Raw genomic sequence first — 11,235 nt, 5'->3', positions numbered from 1 at the left:
CCTAGTCTACCCCCTCCCTTTCCTCCACCGTCAAACATTTGCTTAACCCGTCCCCCTTTTCCAAATGTTTACTATTATGCAGTTTCGAGCGCCATGAAACACTTAGGGCCTTGAGAGACGAGCCACAATTGTCGCGCAGAAACTTCATATTCATCCCAACACTCACCTATCAATGCCAAACATGGACCACGAACAAGACATTAGAGCAAAGAATTACAAGTGAAATGCGATGCCCTAGAAAAGCAGTAAACAAGACTGGGCAGTCCCAGAGTCCGTCTGCTTATAGTCTACAGCAAATGCGAATGGTTTTTAGTTCAGTGTTTCTAGCTGAAATGTGTGAAGCATTATCAAACGAAGTACATTTAAAAGACAGATAGTTCAACAAATTATTGATATTGATATTATTAATATTGGTCTTGACGCATGTCTTGCTCTCCCGTTGCACCAGTTGTAGGCTCCGCTGTAGTAGAGCGTGCCCTTTTCAAGTGTGTGAATAGAACACTGTGCCTTTCTTCTTGTAGCTCCATCTTCTGTAAGATATAATATATCTGATGTCTTTATCTTGGGGATCATGCTCTTAACCCAATCCGTACGCCCTGGGGTCATACCGTACGCCCTGGGGTCATATTGTACCCCTGGGGGTTGTATTCTTCACATTTTAGAATACTTCTAGTACGAAGACCTCTCTGAAACTTTTAATATTTCTCACAAAATTAATTATCGTTTTGACAGACTGCTATGCAAAGCGTACGGATCGGATTAACGAGTAAATTTTTTCTTTGGAAAGTGATGGCACAGAGTTCCCCACGTCGTATGGATACGAAGGTAAAACCCGACGTACGGATAGGGTTAAGTGGTGGCACAGAGTTCCCCACGTCGTATGGATACGATAGTAAAACACGACGTTACGGATAGGGTTAAGTGATGGCACAGAGTTCCCCACGTCGTATGGATACGATAGTAAAACACGACGTACGGATAGGGTTAAGTGGTGGCACAGAGTTCCCCGCGTCGTATGGATACGATAGTAAAACACGACGTACGGATAGGGTTAAGTAGTGGCACAGAGTTCCCCACGTCGTATGGATACGATGGTAAAACACGACGTACGGATAGGGTAAAAGAAGAGCTGGTCCTCATCTTCCTCATGTGTGTGTGTGTGTGTGTGTGCGTGTGGGGGGTGGGGTGGGGGGGAGCGGTCGGTGACAACACGAGAGAAGACGGAGGAAATGTTCTACTTACTTTACTTTTTTCTCCCGCTTGTACCGGGGGGTGTCGCGAGGAGACACAGGCGTCTGTCTACAGCTAGAATATATGATGTTATTTGCCCTCATAGCTGGTTGGTTTTACGGCATCTGTGTGAGGGGTGGATGTCAACAGAGAAGTCATTACAGGAAATCGGACATACTCTGCTCACCTCTCTAGCTTCAACAGTACAAAGTCTGTTTCGACTTTCAAGGCACCCCGGAAATAGCTGGTCACAAGTGTGTGACAACCATACAAAAGGAAGTAGAGGAGAATGACGATGGTAAGGATTAGGAGAGAAAAAGCAGCAGTTCCCTGTTGCAGTTCAGGCACAGTTATGAGCATGACTTTGTTAAATCAGCCCCTTTGCAATTCTACTGTGCATAAGAACGAGAAATGTCCCCCCTTTGGGAATGACCTAAAGACACTTCAGTCAGTGGCACCGCCTCGGGAGGTATACATTCTTTCGTGTGTCTCACACACGACGCCACAAGAACGCAGATGTTTGGTGTGTACGAGCCATTAAAAGGTCGCTTTAAAGCACAAGGGGGCTCTCCTGAAAAATGGTGTTTTGAGAAAATCGAAGGTAAAGTTTGTGCCCCTTGTTCAGTTTCTTTAAAAAACAAGGAGAGTTTTCTCTATAACTAAACAAATATGATACATATCAATAATAATAATAATAATAATAATAATAATAATAATAATAATAATAATAATAATAATAATAATAATAATGATAATAATAATAATAATAACAATAATAATAATAATAACAATAACAGTAATAATAATAATAATAATAATAATAATAATAATAATAATAATAATAATAGTAATAATAATAATAATAGTAATAGTAATAACATTATATAACATTTATATAGCGCATTACCAAAAAAGTAGCTCAATGGGCTTTACATTGGAATACCCATTTTTCAAAACCTTTCTTACTACTTCCTTTTTTTGCGTCATGCAATATATCTTTAAAAACACACACACACACACACACACACACACACACACACACACACACACACATAAACACACACACACACACAAACACACACACACACACACACACACACACACACACACACACACACACACACACACACACACACACGCACACACACGGACTATTTTCATTCAGACGTAGGCACAGAACTATAATTTAAAAAAACCTCGGGGCAGTGCCTCTGACTCAAGTGTCTTTAGGCCATTCCCCCCGGGGCAGTGCCTCTGACTGTAGTGTCTTTAGGACATTCCCCCGGGGCAGTGCCTCTGACTCAAGTGTCTTTAGGCCATTCCCCCGGGGCAGTGCCTCTGACCCAAGTGTCTTTAGGCCATTCCCCCCGGGGCAGTGCCTCTGACTCAAGTGTCTTTAGGCCATTCCCCCGGGGCAGTGCCTCTGACTCAAGTGTCTTTAGGCCATTCCCAAAGGAGGGACATATCTCGTTCAAGCACAGTAGAATTGTAAATGGGCTGATTCATGTCACGCTCATAACTGTGCCTGATCTACAACAGGGAACTGCTGCTTTTTCTTTTCTAATCCTTACTATCGTCATTTTTCATCGACTTCTTTTGTATGTTAGTCACACTCTTGTGACCTATTATTTCCGGGGTGCCTTGATAGTCGAAGCAGACCTTGTGCTGTTGAAGCTAGAGGGGTGAGCAGAGTAAGCCTGATTCCCTGTAAAGACTTCTCTGTTGACACGCACCCCTTGGCGCTCATATAAATGAAACCAAACCTCTCCTGTTGGTAGGGCAATGCCCAGTTTTGGTGTAGGTCAAGATTTCTGGAAACTCCCGAAATCTGGGTTTGCCCGCTTGTCCTTAAAAGTGCAGTACCTATTCAGAGACTGGTCCGACGGACATAGACCAATCAAAATGCTTTGTGCCTCTATACCAAGTAAAATAATCTGGGGGAATGCCCCCCTGTTTTAACTCATGATTTGATATTTTGCAGTTAAGTTTGAAAATTCTTGAAATGAGTGATTTGCGACAGTTTTAGTTGATATATGTGTGATCTGCAGCAAACAATACGCAGTTTGACCCCCCAAAGCAGTGCATGTGTGTGCGAGAGTACATCTCCGAATAGTTCCTGGGTGTTCGCCGGAGACGTCTCCGAATATCTTCTGCCCCTTAAAAGTGATCAATGTTCGTGTTGGTTGGTGGAATGAGCTGTTGTGAACTGTCGATTTGTAGCTAAGGGAAGTAACTGCTAGGTGTCTTTGAAACCTTGATTTAGTCCTCGTTACTTCCCATGGCAACTGAGTGCTTGTTTGCTGTGTGTGTGTGTGTGTGTGTGTGTGTGTGTGTGTGTGTGTGTGTGTGTGTGTGTGTGTGTGTGTGTGTGTGTGTGGGTGGGGGGGGGGGGGGGGGGTGTGAGCGTGTAGAGCACTGCTTCTAGGAATTTCAGGATGAAATCGTTCGCTTTTTAAAACTCTGTAAAAGAAATTAAATATTGTTTAAATGTCACAGGGATAGAACATTAAATGTCAAAGAGAAATATAGAAAAAAATATACCAATCTTTTCACTTCCTTTACAAGTTTTAAAAAATTCGGCGAAATTTTCGTTTTTGGGTGTTTTTTTCTTTAATCCATTTCCGTTTTCAAAATAAATTTCTTCTTCATGGATTTCATGTCACACAAATTCATTTTGAATGAGCTATGTCTATTCCAAAAATTTTTGGGCGAGATATTCAGAAATAAAGTTGAACAGTTGTTTTTTTTTTATCACACTGTATTGAGAAAAAGAATTCTCCCCACCCGGGAGTCGAACTCGGGTGTCTTATATACGACAGCAAAGTGTCTAACCGCCACACCGCAGTCTCTTGTATGTCAGGATCTAGGGGATCGTCCGTGCCTCCGAGATGAATGACCTGACGACAATGGTGTAATGAATGCTGTTGTTTGGAAATGTAAAAATGGGAATGAACTATGTTGCGAATTTTGAAATAACGGTATTCTTTGATAATATTCTTTGATATCACGATTATTTCTCCTTATTGACACGTCACGTATAACACATATTATTATTGTCTCGTTTAGAACACACACGAGATCTCTTTGTAAAAGAAAAAAACCCCCAATGAATTCGTTTTTTCCCTCAGGTAGGCGAGCAAAGAGGTCTTGTTGGTTCGTCTTCTTTACAAGTTTTAATCTTTTATAATGTGAGGTATTGTGCAGCCGTCACAACTGGGTCCTAGGATCTTCTTGTAGCGATCATGTTAGTGTAGTTTGTAGTTTCAGAAGAAATACATTCAAACAGAAACACATTTCCTGTGTGTTTACTCTATGACTAACAACAAATTTCAATACCCAAAATGTAGCACAGTTTGTTGTTATTACTAAACACAAAAGCGCCAGACGATAGAATTGGGTAGTGTAAAAAACAACAACAAAAAAGCAAAAAACAACAGAAACAGAATCGCTACATCAGAATTACACAGTAGTTCCAGTTACCATTTTTGGTCGTTTTGAGTTATTAAGACAATGAGATGAAAGCTCTAAATGTTTTATCTCCTCTATTAAGATTGTTAGATTATTCGGAGTCATTATCAAGATATTCAAAAAATTGCATTCGAAAAAGTTTAACCCTATCCGTACGTCGTGTTTTACTATCGTATCCATACGACGTGGGGAACTCGGTGTCACCACTTTCCTAAGAGGAAATTTACTCGTTAATCCCATCCGTTCGCTTTGCATAGCAGTCTGTCAAAATGATTTTTTGAGAACAATTGAACATTTCAAAGAGATCTTCGTACTAGAAGCATTCTAAAATGTGAAGAATACAACCCCGGAGGTACAAAATGATCCCAGGGTGTACGGATAGGGTAAACATGTTGTGAAACTCCAAATCTTTGACGTCAAATTTCTCACAACAAGGTGCTGAGCAGATATAACTATGTAATCCTAGGGTGGCAATTTGTCTTGCCCCAAGGTTGAGCTGTAGATCTAAGTTGCATTTGATTTCAGAGAAGTTACAATATCTAGCAATCGTCTTTTCTTGGGTTGAACTATATGTTGGACTCAATGGCGGTGGGTGGACCAAGATTTGGGTGGGGCTTAGGTTTCTTCCACTTCTTTACCAACAAAAAGCAAGCAATAAGAACAAAACAGTGATGATTTTTTTATACTCACGGCGAGCCACGGCATTTTGAGAACCGTTCAAACGAGAAGAGTGACCTTTGTCTTCCAACTCTTTGTTCTTAGTTAAATTTAAGCTCTTCTGGATGGTGGGGACGAAGACGTTTCACCTCCAAATTTCTCTAATAAGTTTTTATCTGAAGAAAAAGTTGCCTCAAAAGTGGTTTGATGTAATTAATGGCTCTTAAATCTCAGCGGCACAAACACACAGCACTCCAAACACATAGGCCTACCGTCTATGAGGTGGATTGGGTCGTGTTGTTGCGGAAAATAGAACGCGCCTAACAAAGGCCCAATGGGCGTATAGGTATCTATGTCACTGGGGGAAAGTGTGTCGTAAACTTTCACCCCATTGTAAGGGCTGGGAGAGCGTGAGCCCGCTGTGCAGTGTTATTTTTTAAAAGTCTTCTACCATTTTACAAGAAGAGTTTCATTAAAGACGGGCGTGGGAACGGCTTATTCTTTCTGAGCCCTTACGACATTTGATTGGCTGTTAGGTTACTATAGTTGTAAGCGGTGACAACAATGATTGGATAAACGGGCAAGCCGCAAGCTGACAACTGTGTGTTCACTGTGTGCGATCCTTGTGCGATCACAACGGTTTCAACTGTTTATTTCGTTATTCAAGAAACTTTCATGAACTAAGGGATAGAGTTGTGGTGGGGACGGGGTGGGAGTGAGGGGCTCAAGCCCGTAAGCCCTTCACTACCCACCGCCACTGGTTGGACTTGACTTTTAAAAATAAATGAAAGTACATATTGTGTATGTCTATTCAGCAATAGCCTTCTTTCGGATTTAATGAAAAACAGAAAAACCCACCAAAAAAAACCCCTATTATTATATTTATTAGATTTCCTAACTTACAATATCTAGCAATTGTCTTCTCTTTGGTTGAACTACACCCTAGACTTGACTTCAAAGAAATGAAGTACATGTGTATGTGTATTCAGCAATAGTTTTCTTTCGGACTTGAAGAAAAACAGAAACAAAAAACAAACAAAAAACTGTGTGTTATATTCATTAGATTGATTTCAAAGAGATCAGAGTACATGCACCTAGTAATAGGGGTATAGTCTTCCCTATGGTCAGAACTGTGGATCAGATTTGAATTCAAAGAAATGAAAATGCATTTTCAATCCACTTTCAGAAGAAGTAAGAGCAGCTATCGGCACTGAGTCCTGCCTGCGTTACATAGAAAGACAGAGGATAAAATGATTTGGCCACCTGTTACGCATGTCACCTGACCAGCCAGCCTTGAGAGCCTACAACACCAAGCACCCAGGCTACAAAGAAAGAGGAGGGCCACGCAAAAGGTGGATCGAGGGTGTCAAGGAAACCCTAAGAAAACATAACGTCACAACTGAAAGAGCTGCGGAGCTGGCCTACCATAGACAACTGCATCTCCCCTCGACGCTTAACGGCAACAGAGGATGAAAAAGTAAATAAATAAGTAAGTAAAGTACGTTCCAGTATATCACTTGGACTTTCTGAGGGGGCTCTCGTGGCCAAGAGGTTAATTTGTTCGACTCTCATTCAAAGGTCCCGGGTTCGAATTCAGGTAGCGACGGAAAAATTTTCTTCTCTAAAATGTTCTCCTTTCACATCATCTCTTGCTCTCTAGCAATGTTCTGTCGTCTGCTTTCGTCTCCACTTTCTACGCCCGCCCACTCGCCTCCTTTGCCCCCCTCCTATGGGCTCCTGACTTTTTCTGCAGCCTTTCTACAGCTACTCCTTAGGAAGACATCATTCGTGCAGACCATTTTGGCGCACACGGCAGGGGCAGCACGAGGCCGGTCATGGTTCGTTTCACACAGTTCCTGGACAAACTAGAGCTTCTCAGGGCGAGACAGGATTTTCCTAGAATGGATGTCGGCGTCTCAAATGACCTTACTCTGAAGCAGCGTCAAGAATTGGGCAGACTGAGAGACAAAAGCCAGAGAGGATACTGCAAGAATGGGAAACTGGTTGTGGTTCCAGAGACTCAGCTGGTGCCCTCGGGTCCCCCCTCCCCCCCCCCCCCCCCACAACCCACCGACACAACCCATCGACACATTGGTAACGCAGGGAGATCAGCGTAGGCACACGGAACATCAACAGCGAGAACTCAAGGAGGTCGGTCTGCGGCGAGATAGGAGATGGACCGGCCCCTTCAGAACGATAGTGACAACAAAAGTACCGGAAAATCAAAGAGCTATAATAATCTGTCCCCGTGGTTTTATTCATAATTTAACAAAATTTGATTATTTTTTGCCTAATTTAAAAAAATTTATTTTCCTTCATCATTCTTTGTTAAAATTAAGAGAATCGCATAATTTCACATTTTTGGACTCAGTTTGCATAAATTCAGAATATTTCTTGCATAAAACGACGGGGACAGAATAACAACCTATGTGTAAAAAGTTACGATGTTTAACTACAGGGTGATAAAAAAAACAACAACTTTACAAGTTTTTTTCTGAATATCTCGCGCAAAAAATATTCTAGAATGCTGTTATTTGGAACAGACATAATTAATTCAAAAGGAATGTGTTTGATATACAATCCACGAAGAAGAAACAAGTTCTGAAAACGGAAACGGCTAAAAGAAAAAGCATCCAAAAACGCAAAGTTCACCAATGTTTAAAAATCTTGTAAAGGAAGTCGTGAAAAGATTCGTGAATCTTTATTCTTTATTTTCTCTTTGACATTAATTTTCCATCCGTGTGACATTTAAACATTATTTAATTTCGTTTACAGAGTATTAAAAACATAATGATTTCATTCTGAAATTCCTAGAAACAGTGCTCCACATTCCCTCCTTTGGAGTGGCGCCCTAACACAAGGACCTGCTAAACCATGAGTTTTTAAAGCCACATACAGTGTACATGTTCACTAAGAAGTGGCTTTTAGAGACAATAGAGTGGGGTGCCCAATAGACAGCCTTTTTTGGAGTTTACACATCCCGCAGCGTGAAAATGGGCGTTGTACTAAACCAAACGTCATCGAGGAAATGATCCCTCTTTACAAGACAATCGAAGAATCATGAACACATTGCCGTGCTCAGATCCATGTCATCTCGGCCTAGCGAAGATGAACATGGTATAGTCGTAGGTTAAGATCTGCCATGAGAATTCAGACTTTTGATGTGTAGGAAAGTCCTACCTGCAGATCGTCTACGGACAGACGTCTCATGGGACTCGGCTACTGAAATCTGCACTCTGGTGACGTTTAAAGGGCTGTGCATGGTGCGTGTTCGACCTGAAGCGGTTATTTTTTAAAGAACTTTTTAGTTCTGAATCACTATAGATCCAAACTGACGGAAATTCTCTATTCATGACGCCAAAGGTCTTGAGGGCACCTCAGCAATCTCTTCATGCCGTGCGCAGAACTTACGAAATGTCAGGGCCGGTGAGTTTGAGGAGAGGTAATGTTCAATACAAAAAGCTCTCTGCTCTTTACTAAACGTAGCCATGATCTCAGCAGGCAAACAAAATTTGAGAAAAATAATATCTGCAGACTTCTGCTGACTTGTTAGACTGCTGTAGCTCGCAACATGGCGCGATTGTTGCAACTTTTAATGGCAGGTCTAGAGCGAACTGGTGCGTCATGCTATGAAAATGGCGACACGGGAGAAAACGGGTTGTTTTTTTAATGCACTATATACAGCAAAACCATTCAATGGACTCATCTAAAATACATATCAGAAAAATTCCTACTGGCTTCCAAACGTTATGTTCAAATCTGAAACGCAAAACTTCAGTATGCAGGAAGATATGTACAAAACAAGTTGTACAGTTTTTTTGGAATCACCCTACTTTCGTGGAATGTCGGTGGCTTGCAACCAAAACTTTTTTATCACGATTTTATCTAATTCTGTTCACAGTTTGATATAGTTACGTATAATGAAATTAATGCCTGTTCCGAAGAACTGCTTCTTTCAAAGTTCCCTGACTATCATCTATACTTTTCCTACCGCCAACACTATCTGGGTGGAGGAGTTGTTGTAAAGATTAGAAATGCACTTGTTTCTTTTTTTCAGCGTCTGACAGTTTCAGAAAAAGAATGTATTTTTTTCCTCGTAGACAAAAGTGTGCTAGGATCAACTGTGGATGTATTGTTCTGCTTTGTTTACATTCCCCAAGAATACTCACCTGTGTATCGTGAGGCTTTATTGAAGGGCGTTGACCAGTACAGTGAGTGAAACGATCAATGTAAAATATGGAAGCTTGTCCTGGTTGATTGTTTGGGATTTAAATTCTAAGGACCAGTGTCATGGATGACTTTGTTTCGCTAGATAACGTGGCTTCTTTTGTATATGGATTTGACACTTGCGATCTTATCTCAGATTATATGGATTTCCATGTCAGGGGTCGTAAGTCTCGGGATTTAGAAACAAACGCATTTGGGTTTCAACTTATAGACTTTTGTAAAATTAACAAACTTCCAATACTGAATGGCAGAACCAATGGAGACGAGGAAGGGAACTTCACCTGTATTGCAAACAAAGGCAAGTCAGTCGTAGATGACATCATCGTAAGCACGGAAGGGTTTCAGGGTGTAATTAAAACCTTTAAAATAATCCCTAGATCAGAGCCTGACCATTTCCCACTTAGTCTAACGCTTACAGCACCTGGCATCGAATGTGAACCCATAGAACTTTATATGATATCCAGAAATGTTTTTGGAACAACGCACACGTCGAAGACTATGTACAGACATTAGAGGACAACCTGTTATGTGTTCAAAATGAATTTTCCGATCTTATCCATGTAGGTAAAACAAACGATGCGGTTGTGATGTTGAAAAATTGTGTTAAAAGCGCAGCCGATTGTATGCAATCTACATGAGTTAACAAGTTCAAAAAGTGTACTTTCCAACCACCATAGAAATGTCTAACACTGAAAGTATTAAACACTCAAATGAAAAGTTCACAATTCTACAATGGAACGCAGGGGGCATTTTAAGAAAAAAAAAGTGAACTTGACTGGTTGGTCCAGGAAGAACTGAGACCAGAGATTGTAATAGCGATACAAGAAACAAACCTTAAACCCCATTGCAACTTCAAGTTTCTAAACTCTTCAATCATTGGAACCGATGCTAATCAATCAAATCTTGAACGTTTAATAGCTGTCAGTCAAAAAGCTTCAGAGAAATAGATAGTGATGCAATAACGAAACAGGAAATGTTTATTACAATTACAAAGTTCCTTGAAAACAAAACACAAATTCACATAACTGATGTATACAGAAGCATTCTAGCTGATAGTCAGAAAACACAAATATGTTATTTATTAGAATCTACTGATACCACCTTAGGTAACTAGAATCTACTGGTACCACCTTAGGTAACTAGAATCTACTGATACCACCTTAGGTAACTAGAATCTACTGGTACCACCTTAGGTAACTAGAATCTACTGATAGCACCTTAGGAAACCATTTCATATTTCTGCCCCCGGGGTTTTATGCACCCCGAATAATTTAGCAAAATTTGATCATTTTTTGCCTAATTTCTGATCATTTCCCTATCTCATTCTTTGTTAAAATCAACAGAATCGCATAATTTCGCATTTTTTGGGCTCAGTTTGCATAATTTCCCAATTCTTCTTGCTAAAAACGACGAGGACAGATATTGGGAGACTTCAATAGTAGTCATACAATATGGGGAGATAGAATAAATCAAGCTGGGAATATTGTTTTAGACTGGATAATCAACAACAACATTACTGTACACAATACAGGAAGTAAGACTAGAATAGCGAGAAATACAAATCATAAAGATTCTGCAATTGACCTCAGTCTATCAAACAACCTGAGAAGTAACAAAGAAGTTATTTGGAACGGGATGGAGGATGCTATGGGA

Source organism: Aplysia californica, unplaced genomic scaffold (assembly GCF_000002075.1).
Source record: "Aplysia californica isolate F4 #8 unplaced genomic scaffold, AplCal3.0 scaffold00547, whole genome shotgun sequence".
NCBI lineage: Eukaryota > Metazoa > Mollusca > Gastropoda > Aplysiida > Aplysiidae > Aplysia > Aplysia californica.
The sequence above is the reverse complement of the archived record's forward strand: the minus strand, read 5'-3'. Positions refer to the sequence as shown.